Source organism: Topomyia yanbarensis, chromosome 2 (genome assembly GCF_030247195.1).
Source record: "Topomyia yanbarensis strain Yona2022 chromosome 2, ASM3024719v1, whole genome shotgun sequence".
NCBI classification, from domain to species: domain Eukaryota; kingdom Metazoa; phylum Arthropoda; class Insecta; order Diptera; family Culicidae; genus Topomyia; species Topomyia yanbarensis.
The window spans coordinates 386,956,340-386,972,116 of NC_080671.1; the positions used below are offsets into that span (position 1 = coordinate 386,956,340).

Here is a 15,777-nt window from a genome sequence, read left to right on the forward strand (position 1 = left end):
ATGTTACATCGTGGAGCGCGATTTGGACCAAAAACAACATGCGTCGATTTTTCCTACATTAATGTAGTGAGTGAGTACGTGCATAACTTATATTTCGATTATTTCAGTAGTTAATTTGTTTGTAACAGTTCAAAACGAAAAGCTATGAAGGTATAATGCTTATCAACACTTAGAGTTTGACAACTATTGATAGTACTCTCCATGATTCTGGTAAGGGTCTCAAGGTAATCACTGAATAATAAAGCCCCAGCCAAGGATTCATTGTAACAGTAAGATACTACATTATTACCCTATCTGCCAAACATAAGCTGCGATGTCCGTTGACATAAGTCATGTCAACGGACATCGCATGAAACGGAATTTACTACCAAGTCTATAGTACTGCCTGGAGGTATTACAATTGTTCCACCTGTATGAGCCGTAGTTAATGAGGCTGCTCTGCATTCAGGCATTAGGGACGAGCGATTTGGTGTTTTGTTCAAAGAAATTCTCAGTGTTCATAGGATACTGATACTTACCGCTTAGTGCTATTCGAGTCACCTTTCGTTTCATAGAGTTATTGCTATAATATACTTTCAGATCGTTTAGTTCAATCTTATGCAGTGTCAGTAAATCTTGATTGTAAACATCACTCTTGAAAGTTTAACACCTCGCACGTTCTTCTTCGGATTTAAGGCATTTGTCGCACCAGTGCACGATCTCTGCCCGAGTTCTGTCGACAAACACCTGAATATTCTCCCGTCGCATTGCCTCGCAACGGTTTAGCTCGGTAAAAAGTTTGTCATATGTTGTATAATAGTTATATTTTTCAAATTTCTTCACAACCGAGGGACGAATCGTAAAATATTTCCACAGATTCTTTAGTATAAAACGCATTTTGTCGACAGTCTTTAAGAAGTTCGTACTGGGAACATACCGATTCATGCAAGTGTCTAAGATTTGATATATTGTATTTTGTTGGAGAAAAGTTACGCTCATTGATCAGCTCGTCCTGACGATCCGACTGCGGAGTGAAATCTAAATAGCCCTTCAACATTTTAATTTCGCGGCGCATCGCTGCAATATCATCGAATCGGTGTAACTTCTCCACTCGAAGACCTTCAAGATACAAACGAAAACCTTGCATTTCGGCCACTGACTGTAGCGGATCGTTTTATAGTTCGCGAAGAGACTCGTATATTTTTGTTTCCAAAATTTTTCCTCTTGCGGTTTTCGCTTTCCTCGTCGAAAAACGTTTGAACGTCCTCTGGCAGTCGACTAATATGATCTTGGCAGATGTGTTCACCAAAAATCTCCGACCACAGGTCACTTATTCGGTTGCAATATCATGGGCCTTGCGAATTACGTTTTGCTTAATTTCGGCAATCGGTTTCACCAACGGAATCCATATCTATCGAACTATCACAACACAACAGCGATGCCAGATTTACAGACATATCTGTATTTTACAGAGTTATGATGTCTCCTACAGACGTAGCCAAAGATCTACAGACTTTTATAACGGTAATAATGTTTAGTAAAATTGCACTAGAATAACTGTTTTCGAACACGAGTGATTCCTTCACAATAGAATTCTACTTTCAATCTATTTTTAAAGTAAAATTTTAGTTTAACTAGAATTTACACAACCATCTACAAACTTTTACAGACATTTTAGTTATTCTTCTACAGACATTTCAAAAAAACATGTGGCATCGCGGCAACACAAGCAATTTTTGATGCTAATTAGGCTGTGCAGACTGACGAAATCAACTAGCAAGTCGATATAAATTGACTTTTACTTGAGCCGTGTGTACAAACATTGCTTCGCAGTGTTGGTAAACACGGCTCACAGTAAAAGTTATTATTGATTGTGGCAGTAAAAACTGGATTCTATCCACACTGCGCACTTACTATTCTTCTATTAGGCAATCCATTAGACGTTTGTTTGACAATTCAGCGGTGGGTTCTGTCAACAGGTCTACTCCTGCGAACAGAAAAAACTTGTCCGACAAATATTTTTCGTTAGTCCGATTCGTTTGATGTTGGATCGAATCAACGATATTGTTGGACGTCGCACCCCTCGGAGTAACGTCAGAATAAGTAAACAAGAAATAATCAGCTGATCAGAAACGTCTCATGGATTGCCTAATTGAATTCTTCTCATAGACTGGTTAGCTCGACTGGTCTGTCCATGAAAATTCCATCTCTATCACTTGAAATACATGTGATTTGACAGCTCGCAGTTTTCAGTAGCAGTTTGATCACTCGCACTTCGAAAGTGCGGAGTCCAGGTTGGTGGGAAGTGCGCAATATCCATGTCGACTTCGCCTGCGTGCACAGCCTAATTGTTTCGCTTTGGACCAGGAGGGTGTCACTCCTGTCATTCGCTATGGAGATATACGGACTTTGACAGTAGTCAACATATGATGGGCCTAGCTGCATTTAGGCCCACGTCGCCCGTGCATTAGCATTGGGTTGTTTTGATTTTAACAAAGGCAGATGTTGGCTAGGATAAAATGGCTGCCTAGCAGGGGGCTGCTTTGGACGCTGTGACACAGGGATACCAGGTCGTATTTCTTGAAATCTGTGCGCTGCCTGTTTAAAAATCTGTGCAAATCTGTTTTAAAGAAAATGTTTCGAATGAAGAACATTTAAAGTTACGCAAATAAAAAATTTTTAAGGAAAACGTACAAATTTGTCTCAAAATAGGAAGTGGCGAACTGTTTTTTTGTTTTTGCTCGAAGCAAAAATTTAGAAATCTGTGCTACTCTGTGCATTATAACAAAAAACTGTACAAATCTGTACATTAAAAATTGAATATCTGTGAATCACAGATTAAGCTGTGTACCTGGCATCCCTGTTGAGTACATTTCATTTCATTTTCAGCTATTCCTCCTTGTCAAACTAACCCAGTAAGTTCAACCGGAATACTGCCCAGTAAGTTCAACCGGGAAATAAGCCGGAATGCTGACTGGATATCGTTAATATTCCAGTGGTACAACCCATTCTAATTAAAATCGGTTATGGCACTGGAGCCGGAAAGTAACTAAAATCAGGTTGAATTCCAACTGAACTTTACTGGGTGGGAGCACTTTAATTCATCGGTGCAAATGTGTACACGCAACCATAAAATAACGTACAGAATAAGTTCTTTTAACTTAAATTTAGGTACTTTTGAGCTGTGCGTCGCTTTCGCACTTATTAGTGTTGTCAAAAACAAAACGAGAGATTCGATTCAGTCGATGTCTTCCGTGCAGTAAGGTACTTTTAAGTTGTACTGAATTTTAGGTAGTTTTTCGGTGGCGTGTAGTGATTAAATTGCAGAGATGCCTGGGGCACAAATTTATCTGTGTTTCACAGGTTTTCGAAGTGCTGAACAGATTTTTAAAACTGCACAGTGTTCTGACAGATTAGCACGGATTTCTCAATTTCGTATCATCGTACACAACTAATAAAAGGTCGCGTCTTCTTGCTTTGAGACATAGTTTGCGTTTTACTGAAACTCATTTTTTTACAAATGCTGCGCAGATTTAAGAAATACCCAGCATCCCTGTTAAATTGTTTACTTTTTATATTTTCTTTTATGAGTGTTATGATGTGTACGAATATAAAGATTAATGAGCCGTTATTATTGGTAATGCGTATACCACTTAATAGTTTAATGCGTCGACTGGTAGGGGGTAATTTGTTAAATGATAATATTGCAAAACCGTCTGCAGTATATTAACAACGACACGACCTGAAACTTAATGAAACATTCGGAAGAAAAAGTGTCCGAGTCATTTACCGCCAGTTACCACTAAATTGAATGACCCCTCGAAGCGGACAAAAAATACTTTTTCCAGCAGCACTTCTTGTTTATTTTCATATTAAATTTGCAAAAGGGCGAATAAGATTTGTAAACAAACTTTTATTTTGATGGTTTCTCTTAATTTACTATAATTTCAAAGCAGAAAACAATTGAAATTACTTCTACGAAGGGTAAAAATTTACATTAACGCATATTTTTCATGAAAATCCACTCTGCAGCAAACTAATGAGCGAAACAAGTTTCTTTACAAAAAACACTTTCGCCCTTTTGACGATTTAATATTGATTTTATTAACAACTTCTATCAGGGATACCAGGTATACCATTCAAATGTCTTACATTTCATAAAAAATATCTCTATTTGTTTTCACCAACCCGGTCAAACCATTCGGAATTTGATTCGGAATCCTGAATGGCGTCATTATGAATTCCAAATCAAATGCAACAACCGATTCTGAGTCGGAATCGGTTGTTGCATTTCATTTGGAATCCATAATGACTCCATTCAGAAATCCGAACCGGTTCCGGAATGAGTTTAACTGGGAACCAGGATTCTGAATCGGTTTATTCTGTGATCACTCACACCCAGCGATCCCTCTAAGAACGGTTGGTTTCAAAATCGTCCAATGATGGACGTTAGTTGGACCAATTTGGACATCGTCCAAATAACCGTTCAACGAACGTCCATCGTTGGACCCGTGTTGAACGATTTTGAAACAAATTTTTGGACGTCTCAGTGGGATGCCACATGTTTTTGTGAAATGTCTGAATAAGAATAAGAATAATTAAAATGTCTGTAAAAGTCTGTAGATGGTTGTGTAAATCGTATTTACACTAGGTTATTACTTTAAGAGAAGCTTGAAATTAGAAAACTATTGTGAAGGAATCGCTCGAATTCGGATACAATTGTTCTAGTACAATTTTGTTAAACACTGTTACTCTTTTAAAAGTCTGTAGATTTCTGATTACGTCTGTAGGAGACCATCAAAAGTCTGTAAAATACAGACATATCTGTAAATCTGGCATCGCTGCTCACACCACTCATGTAAGATTTATCTTACGAATACCAAAGTACCATCTTCGCCGTACCTATATATACAACATTAGGCAATCCATTAGACGTTTGTTTGACAATTCAGCGGTGGGTTCTGTCAACAGGTCTACTCCTGCGAACAGAAAAAACTCGTCCGACAAATATTTTTCGTTAGTCCGATTCGTTTGATGTTGGATCGAATCAACGATATTGTTGGACGTCGCACCCCTCGGAGTAACGTCAGAATAAGTAAACAAGAAATAATCAGCTGATCAGAAACGTCTCATGGATTGCCTAATTGCTTCCAATCTGGCATCGCTGACTTCTAGCAACCATGTTATGTTTACATCAGCTCTATATCATTACTATTGGCGATTCTACGTTGAAACCGCTCGCAGATAGCGCTGGAAGGAAAGTGTTGCTGATTTTATTCTGTTCTGTCATAGTGCATGTATTTTCTGAAAACATTGGTAAAAAATGACTTTTAAACGCCAAATTACCGATCAATTTGTTGATAATGGTTTATGAAAATGAAGGAAAACCATCATTTTATAAGATGATGAGTAAACATCTTGCGAAAAGAGTGTAAAACATAGTGGTTTCTAATATTATTCGCAGAGCTATATACGCGCTGTTTCGAAATGTAATTTGTTGAACACCGTAGCCGCCGCAACAGCATTTCCCGTTCGTCCTAAGTTAAGCTAAACCTTCATGAGATGGTGTAAATTCATGAAACTCCAGATCAGGCGAGGAAAGAATATATCCGGCTAATAGGAAAGTGTCAGCTTTGTATCATGCACAGCCGATCCTTCTCTCCTACGTAGCTCAAAATATGAAGGAGTTTGACATTGGTACTGATTGGGTCTCGGCTTCGAGTTGGAACTTTATTTATGGAACGATTTTTTATAACCACAATACCCCGATTACATTTCGAAGAAATGTATGAGTGAAATAGTTGCAAATGGGTGTAATTTCAGAATAATTGCAAATAAAACACGTTTCATTCATATTTTGGCAGTGGTAAGCTTTTTCCGAGAAGATAATGAAGATTTTATTGTAAGCTACGACTCACTTACGGGTGAAAAAAAGCAAACTGTATCACTTTGCCAGTTCATGAGCTGAATCATAGGTGTCGCATGACTAATTTTGGTTTTGCCGCAAATCGCCAATAGAAAATGCAGGTAAAAAGAGCGATTTTCAATTGAAAACACTGAAAATACATATTATGTAAGTATTCTTTCCTATTAGACAAGACAACCACATGTTTAAGAGTTCGTTTCCCAACAGCTCAAGCAGAGTGTCACGACATTCCTTTCGGCTTTCTCCGAATTTCGCACAGCTGGTTGCGAATAAACTCGATCGTAATGCTTACGTTCCACAATCAGCTCAGGGACGACTTTTTACCATAATTAGGCGTTCGAATCGAGGAATATTCTCTAAATCTTTGCCATATGAGCGTGAAATGTACAGAGCTGGCTACATTCCTTGACTTGATACAAAGTTTATGTAACTGACAAGTTTTCGTTCTGCTGATAAAAAATTACAAATTACATCTGAGGTAAGTTTGTACATATTTGAACTTCTAAAATCTTACTCTACTATATTACAGGTTTGCAATGCTTGAAATTTTGCGTAGCTTGACACCAGCCCTAAATGGTTTGCACAGCAACTGAGTACATTGATTTGGATTACGAGCGAATTCTCATGGTGCTATGCATTTGATACAATATTTACGGAGGACGTGAAGCATAAAGATACCACGTTAGAACAAAATTCTAATGACCTGATCGGGATGAACTGTTTGATTAGGGAGAACGTAATATAATGCTTGCAATATCTGCTATAGGCGATGTATACCAAAACCAAAACATGGAAAATCAGTTCAAGCAACTTTGCAAAAAGAAATCAAGCAATTTAGGAATTGTCAAGCCCTTGGATCAATATGTACCTGTCATCGAATCAGATCATTTTCTAAGCAAGTAGGTATGCGAAGATATCGGCGAAATGATAGTACGCTACACACTGAACATGGAGATATTTTAACTTTTTGGGAGCTGCATCGAGAACATTGTCACGAAAAGGTACGGCTACAAAGCCGCACGAATATTCACAGCTTAATTCATAGCATAGTACTGCCGCATTTAAGTTAAAAATATATTGTTGAGTAAGATTAAAGTACGTGGTTTTATCCATATTCATTATACACAATGGCACATGATTTTTGGAAAATTCATTCGAAAATAACATGATAAACTAATGAATTAAAACATATTTCGTTGATCTTATCATATCGACAATCGAAACAAAATACAAATCTGTTGATAGAATTAGTTAGTTTCGTTAGTTTAAACGCAAATCGCGCCAATTACGCGAAACGCCACTTGCTGGCGCGGGTTGCCTTCGAAATATTTCTTAATATAGATTTATATTTCAGTGATACAACGTGATATGACGGCAATAAACTTTTTTGAATATAATTTGGCTTTTTATTTCTGGGTAACAAGTCCTCTTTATAATTAACAAAATCATTAGCTGTTTCAACTGGATGGGAATTATTTCAATATTACAATTGATTGAAACAACCATCTTGGTTTACAGTTTCAACTTGCAACAATCTTGAAATCGACAATTATATTAGTTGTTAGAACTGGTTGGGAATTATTTCAACATTACAATTGATTGAAACAACCATCGTGGTTTTCAGTTTGAACTCGCACCAATTTTGAAATCGACAATTATATTAGCTGTTACAGCTATTTGATGAGCTGGTTCAGATGATGTGTGTCTTTGCTAACTGACAGCATCACATTTTCAACTAGATAATTTAGTTGTTTCAGCAACTGTTTTGTTAATACAAAAACAAAAATGAAAGTTTAGAAAAATCAACAATCGTTTAGCTGTACCAAATTTTAACCAATCGATTTCAGAAATTCGACTAATATATTAGTTGCTATGCGATCGGGAGCGTTTCCGTGTAGTAATCACGAATTAGTTCAAGTATACAAGAATAATTTTTTAAGATTTTGTAAAATATTTCACGAGCACGGATAGTGAATCATAATTAATATATTAGGAATCATGAACTAGCTCACGATGATTGAAAGGATCCGTGAATAATATTCCGAGTTTCGTGAAATATCTCATTTTGTGAACTACTTCACAATCATGAAAACCAGATCATGTCCAAGATGTAACAAATCATAAATCAGTTTACGTTGCCTAGTTGCACACTGAATCAGGTTCCAAAAACTATGAATGAAATCACGATTCAACCTTTGATTTTATGAATAATCATAAAATTGTGAACCAGTTCCCGCACAGAAAATCGATTTGGTAATGATATGGCGGCAACCGACTGAAGTTTGCAAAACAAAAACAAACATTTCTACTAAAAAGCATTACATAGGCGATACTAAATGGAAATGGAACATTATTATAAAACACATGATTTTTGTCCATTGTCCTGTTCTCGTAATGTAAAAAAGTGATGTTCCAGAATTCATGGCACTTTATTTACGTTCAAAGCTACGTTTTCATATCCATGTTTAATTGTTTATACTCTAGATCAACAAATTCATTACGAAAATACTTGCATTATCCTATTGGTGAGACGCCCCTTCTCATTTTATTCAATGTAAACATTGTATATAATAGCCGTATCATCATTGGAATTGTAAAATCACAAACATTGTCTCAGAAACGTGGATAAAATTTCAACTCTAAAATGTTACTAATGTCATTAGGGTGAATAAACCTTTTTGCGCCATTTCACTACCTACTACTATTTGCAATAGTACGAGGTAGTACTAGTACTGTCAATGCTAAATTTTTCCATTTGAATTTGATATGCAATCACTAGTTTGGACCGTGTTTTGTCCGACCTAAGGTCTTTGATTGCAACCTGTCTATTGGAGCAGACGTTTATAAGTTCACCGGGTAAGCGCTGATGATTTGTACTTGGAATACCGTACAGTATCCATCTAGCGAGTGGGATTGTTCCAATCTCATTTCACACCAGTAGACACCAGCACCAGCACGTCTCTCCATAAGAGAGCAGTCAGTGTAACAGACCTGTTGCGTTTGTTGTTGTCTTTCTATATAGCCAGACAATCACTCCTCTCGAGATGGCATCTTCGCATGGAGTGTCCCGTAAGGAAAACTTCATGTGTGTGTAATATCGCTGGGAGCAAGAATTCCTCCATCGCATGTAACCATTTGTGACCACAGTTGGGTATGACTGGTAGCAAGATTAATAAGATTACTGTTTCAAATCCCAGTATCCTGCAGAGGGTTCTTATTCAAATGACAAAAAAGAAGCAAATTTGGATTTGTGAGCTAATGCAAAAACATACAGTTTCAGGATTCAAAAGCTCATATTTTCGTCTTCATTTACAATTTATTTAAAGACGAAAATAACAAAATGGCGCCCGTGGTAACGTTCTGTCTAAGGTTAGGTGTGGAATTCCATAACTGCGTACAGTTTGCTGCCTCAGGATCGATCTGAAACAAAAAACTAATAATATAGCTCTAACGCAAACTAATTTTAATGACCTAAGAACGGATAAAAAACTTTGACTTTGACGTAATGGTGCGATCTCAAACTGGGAGATCGATTTTTTTTTCGATTTTATGGCTTCACTATAAATAGTGTATACAAAGAATTTGTAAATTGTATAGGTCATTCCTTCAATGAAAACGTGTTTAATCCACCTAACAGTGTGATGAGACATTTCTTATAACTCTTATCACTCTCTTCGGATATTATATCGTTTGAGAGCATTTAGAACTTGATGCTTCGCGATGTTTTTGATAACACATACTACATGGGATAGTGGCAGGACTCAGAGAATCGCTCAAATCAGCATAGGACAACATCAGTGCTAGAAATCTCAAACCAAATCAATGGGAAAGCGAAAAAATGGCCCATAAAATAGACATACCAACGAATTATTGTTAATGCTCTGTTAATAAAATATCTATATTGTGGTGGGAAAACTGAATTTTCCTAAATGGGTTATATATTGTACTGAAAAAAAAGGATTTTTTTAAACGATTTGAAGTTTATATTTTACTCAAATTTCCAACGCAACTGAGAACTAAGAAATCAACGCTTTTTCTTGAAAAGGGCGATACTAGCAGTGATACCATTCAAAGAAAATCAACAGTGAATATTTCCAGACTTGGTTTTATTTCCTATTTAAGAACTATTGTGTTTTTTGACATCCTAGCTTGCATGATTCAGTGATCGAAACCCAAAACTTCATAAAGTATTTGAAATTTTTAAATTAAAATTTATATGTGCTATTGAAATTGACAAAATGATAGTATCGCCTTTTTGGCGATTGTTTACTTTTTCGGTCCCATCTATCAGCATTGAAGTATCGCCCTTACGTTTTTTTTACAATAACTACCGTTTTACACCACCGATTTCGTCCGGGTTTTTTCAATAGAGATCATTGTTACTATTTACAGCTTGTATCAGTTTGATAATCCTAAAAAATACGAAAATAACAGTTTCGCCTCGAAACTGCTAGCAAAAAAAGTATCGCCCTGTTTGTTTGCATGGAGCGTGGAGGGCGAAACTTTAAATAAACAAACAAAAATACAGTTTCGCCCGTTGTATTTTTTGCTGTAGTTTAAGAAAGCAATATCGCAGAATCAAAATTTTTAGGTTAATTTGTTGCGTTTCAAAGCCCTCATTCGCATGTAAGTATCGCCCTTTTCACAAAAAAAGCGGCGTTAATGCACTGGGTGCACAGTAGGGTGACAGGAAAAAATGACCCCTATCGGCCCACCTCTGCGTCGATTCCTAGTCCCACCAGGAGTACTTGCACCAAATTTGAAGCAAATCGGACAAGTCTAACTACCGGACCAACGGGCCTGAAATTTGTATGGGAATTTTCAACAATTTACATGGAGAAAACCCACCAGCACGCATTTTCGCCGCTAGGTGGCACTGTATGCATCGTATTATCACTGTAAGTGAAAATAAGAAGGATAATTGAATTGTCTACAACTTCGTCGAAGACTGCAAGTAAATCCGACTTTGTTAAAAGAAGTTATTAAACTTTTAACGAAGTGATGTCTGAGTCAGTTTTGCATGGGGCCTAATAGTGCATAGTTGTGTATCAGTACTCGATTCACACGAACTAAACATTTTTGTGAAATAGTCGTTAGGTTTAGCTCAATGGTATGTTCAGAAGAATTATAGTAAATAATACGAGTCATGCTTTGATTAGAAAATTTTAGTTCCACCTGTTACCGCATAGAGGGCGCCAACACTAACTTTTCAACGAAGAGAGATAGAAATTTGGTGTCTTCTACAAAGTTATAGAACAGGCATTTTTCAGTATTTCTTCTGAACATCTTGATACTCTATCTCTCTTCTATGAAAAGTTAGTAGTGGCGCCCTCTATGCGGTCACAGGTGGAACTAAAATTTTCTAACCAAAACATAACTCGTATTATTTACTATAATTCTTCTGAACATACCATTGAGCTAAACCTAACGATTATTTCACAAAAATGTTTAGTTCGTATGAATCGAGTACTGATACACAACTATGCACTATTAGGTCCCATGCAAAACTGACTCAGACATCACTTCGTTAAAAGTTTAATAACTTCTTTTAACATAGCCGGATTTACTAGCAGTCTTCGACAAAGTTGTAGATAATTAAAATATCTTTCTTATTTTCACTTACAGTGATAATACGTTGTATACAGTGCCACCTAGCGGCGAAAATACGAGCTGGTGAGTTTTCTCCATGTAAATTGTTGAAAAATCCAATATAAACTTCAGGCACGTTGGTCCGGTAGTTAGACTTGTCCGATTTGCTTCAAATTTGGTACAAGTACTCCTGGTGGGACTAGGAATCGACTCAGGGGTGGGCCGATTGAGTTTTCAAAAATTCATCATTTTTCTGGGCATGCATAGTGTGCATAGTGCATAGTGCTCTAAAAATCTAGCGAAATCGTCTTAGGGCACCAGCGGGTCTGTAAAGAATACTAAAAATTAATTTCTATTCCATAATTTTCAGCTCAGCAATTCGAGAGATCGTGCTCACCGCAAACCATGAAAAATAGACTACGTTGTGAAGCGATGATCACTATTTATTAAAAAATCACGGTTAAATAAAAAATAAAACTATTAAAAAATTTCAAATAGTTTATAATTTTCACAAACCTATTAGGAAAAATTGTGTAATAAGATTTCGTAATATTGTGTAGGAAAAAAGCTGAAAATTTGAAAAGAAATCTGAGGATTATGATTGATTACAGAACTCTGGAATTTTCTATTGGAATGTTTTCAGGCATGAATTTGATATTGATGCTATTAGACAACTGTGAAATCAAGACCAATAGATCAGTTACATATCAGGACCCCATTCCGACAATTTATCAAAAGTCCTCATGATGTTTACAACAGGTTATCAATCTACGGATCAGATAATTGTTATTGTAATATTGAATTAAATCAGTTTGCATCAATAAATTTTCAACTCCAATCCAATACTTTTTTTGTGTGGTGGGGGGGCTGTATGGTGTTAAAACCTTCCCTTGGCTACGCCGTTGCTTGGAGTTATTTATTTCGCTTTTCATTTTCCGAAAGATTTCAGATCGATCCGATGGTCATAAGTTAGAAAAATTGCAGTCAGAAGGTTCGCACAAATGAACATTTTTGCACTGATAAGTTATCAAGTTCCTTCCAGACAACTTGGAAGTGTTCGGTGATTATTTCTAGCGGTTGTAGATAGAAAAATGAAATACAAAATTCGATTTATCGAAATAATGTTTGGCTTATTTCAATGGATTATTACTATATTGAACAATAAATAGGCGACGAAGAGTAATCCGCAAACAACAAGCCATAACTTTTAAAGTATTAAAAATAGATATTTGAAGTCTTCAGTAAAGTTATTCGCAAAAGTAAGAGCTACAAATTTGCTGAAGGCATCATTTCGATATAATCACTTCCAAGAAAATTTGTGAAAATATCTCACTCATAGGGGGATTAATCAGCAAAAGCACAATACCAAAAGAAAGAGCATATTACCTCCATTAAATTCTCCGAAGATACTATTGACCTAAAATAAGCCGTTTTGGCGTTAATAATAGATTACATGTTTTTGGTGATATTTCTGGCAATCGGAAATGATAGAAATCTTTCGTCCGCATTTAATGTTAAATATCTCTTTTGATAATAGTCCGATTTCAACAATCTATAGCTTGTTCAAAAGGTATTCGTTTAAGCTGTCTAAAAACATATAAATTGTTAATCTATATTGTCAATTCCGGCAGGCAATTTAAAAAAACTGCAAAAAACGCCATTTTTACGCATTCAAACATTCATATCTTAAAAACTAAACATCAGAATCGAAAACAAATTAATAGCGTTCATACCAAGGGGTGAGTCGCTTAGAACAATGTGCTATGCACAGTATATCACCTACAATAACACGATATAATATTACGATTCACAGTAATACACGATCATTTCACCCGTTACCACAATGTGTGGCACAATGAGGCACACTTCTGACAACTCGAAAACTGTCAACAAAGTGTAGTTGAATAATCATAGCAACCATTGCTTTTGTTTTACTGAACACCATGACACAGCGTGGCACACCGTGGCACATCGTGGTACATTGCGGCACGAGCTACCACGCTGTTTGTTTGTGAGCACAATTCGATTTGTGCTAAGCGACTCACCCCTTGGTTCATACTGTTTTTTAGTTCTTTCATTTAAAATTGGTTTGGATAAGATCGGTTCAGCCATTGCTGAGAAACACGAATGAGAAGTTGTCCGTTACATACACACCCACACACAGACATTGTCCCAAATCGTCGAGCTGAGTCGATTGGTATATAAGACTCGGCCCTCCAGGCCTCGGAAAAAATCTTGAAAGTTTGAGCGAATTCTATACATTTCTTTTATAAGAAATGTAAAAAGATGAAATCTTTCAATTGAACCGTTTTCAAATGAGACTTTACGCAGTTTTGGAAAATCATGCTTTGAGATAAACGTGTTTAAAGTTTTTAGAATACTTCCGATGAATTATTCGTGATAGAATTTAAATTATTTGTTACAATTACATGGAATTATGGGTTTTGGACATCGCTGATTACGAATTTTATGTCAGTTTTCTGAGATTTTAAATGGCCAATCCTATATGGCGGATCCCCACTAAAACATGAATGGTGCCAAAATCGAGAAAAAAGGTTTTATGATTTACAAACTTGCATTTAAGTTATAATTTATCAAAATTTAAAAAAAAATAAAAATGGCAATTCCAATATGGCGGACAAAAACGTAACTTTAAGAATTTTGACCATTTTTTTCGTTTTTTGCCGTTGTCTGTAGTTGTTTGATAACTCACGATTAGTCTGCGATTTTGTTTCTTTGACTTTCTCTTATTGTTTCTAAATCGATGATCTGAACTGTTTGGTCACTTCTCAAATGTTTTGAGGGACAAATTGAGGCTTTCCTGATACATAAAAGCTAAAAAATGTATTCGAAAGAAGATAATAAGAGAAAGCTAAAAAACTAATTCGTCCGTCAGCAGCAATTATGCTATGAAGCTTGAAGTTTTCATCAGTCTTCAGATGATGAGTCAGTTTTTGCTTAAAAACTTTTTCGACAAGTGTCAGATCATTTCACAGCCTTCGAGACTTTGTTTCCTTGATAAATTTCCTATAAGAACCATAAATCGATTTATTTTGTAAAAGTCGATTTCCATAAGCGAAATCCCAAGTAAACTTTAAACCATGGGCGCAAAAATATAGTTCCACCGATCGAGCTTAAAATTTGCACAGTTATTCGACCCAAATGGAAAACAGAAAGTTGCTCGTAGAAAATATTATTTCTATAACCATGTCTCACTCTACTGTACACATGCACACTGCACAGTGCATCGCAAAGCTTTCCGGAAACGTGCATAATGCCATGAAAAGGTTTCTACCTGAAGCGTGCGTCTCGAACCAAAAGCGTCCCATGGCGGGCAGGACGCCGCACAGTGGCGGGTCTTCAAACAAAAGTCGGACAAAACCTCAAATGTTACCTAATTTGGCTTAAAATCACAATTTAAGCTAATTTTGAGGTGCTGAGCTCATTTTTGATGTCAAAAGTCGTAAAATATTAAATGCATTTTTCCATACAGTGTCATTGAACCTTTCTTATAACTATGATCCCGTTTTCATGATAGATTTTCCGTTACTGTTCACCAATGTCAGCAATATCATAAAAAATGAAGAATACTACTTTAAATCCATTGTGTAATATATTGGTTTACTGTAGATTGTCTAACTATTTTAAACAAAACACCATGCGCCTCCATATCAGCAACAAAGCTTCAAAATCTCCTTAAAACTTTTTGCGCACCTAGGCGCAGAACGAGACCATGATATTCGAAAAGTAGAGGTTATTCCCCATCGAATGTATACTATGGGACCGTTCCGAAATGATTCCGAAATTTGTACTGAATACATTAGTGAAAAAAGTATTTTTGATCTGACCACCTCAAACATATTTAAACTAAAAAGTCATAGTTCCAAGCAAATTTACTAAATGTATTTTATTCACTAATCAAGTTCTTTCGTTCCTCTACACAATGAAACTAGTTGTGCTAAAATCGGACGAAAATCAAAAGAGCAACATGCATTTGAAGTGAACAGAGCAATGGTGGTTTCGGAAATGAAAATCAATAAAAAGTCCGGACTTTGCTACGTTTAAACTCATGTTAAAAATCGTGTTCTTATCCAATGATCATAAAATTTTGAATATGCATCATCCAATATATGAGAAATCTAGAAAAAATATAAAATATCAATATTTCAAAAATAAATTTTTGAGGTTTTGGCCAGCCTCCAGCCACTGTGCGCCGCTTCGAATAAAGGCCTGTAGAATTTTTTTGTTGCCCGGACCAAGAAACCCGTTTAACACAATATTGT

The 15,777-nt window shown here is 36.2% G+C and overlaps 1 protein-coding gene and 1 long non-coding RNA gene across 8 annotated transcripts in view; both read left to right on the forward strand.

Annotated features, from left to right (window-relative positions):
* The window catches only part of LOC131684722 (mucin-5AC), a 768,934-nt gene that overhangs the window by 199,446 nt on the left and 553,711 nt on the right, over positions 1-15,777 (forward strand). The gene's annotated exons all lie outside the window — the stretch shown is intronic.
* Positions 5,331-7,536, forward strand: LOC131684731 (uncharacterized). Its single transcript, XR_009304680.1, has 3 exons — positions 5,331-6,052; positions 6,113-6,383; positions 6,435-7,536. It is a non-coding gene; the product is annotated as an uncharacterized LOC131684731 (long non-coding RNA).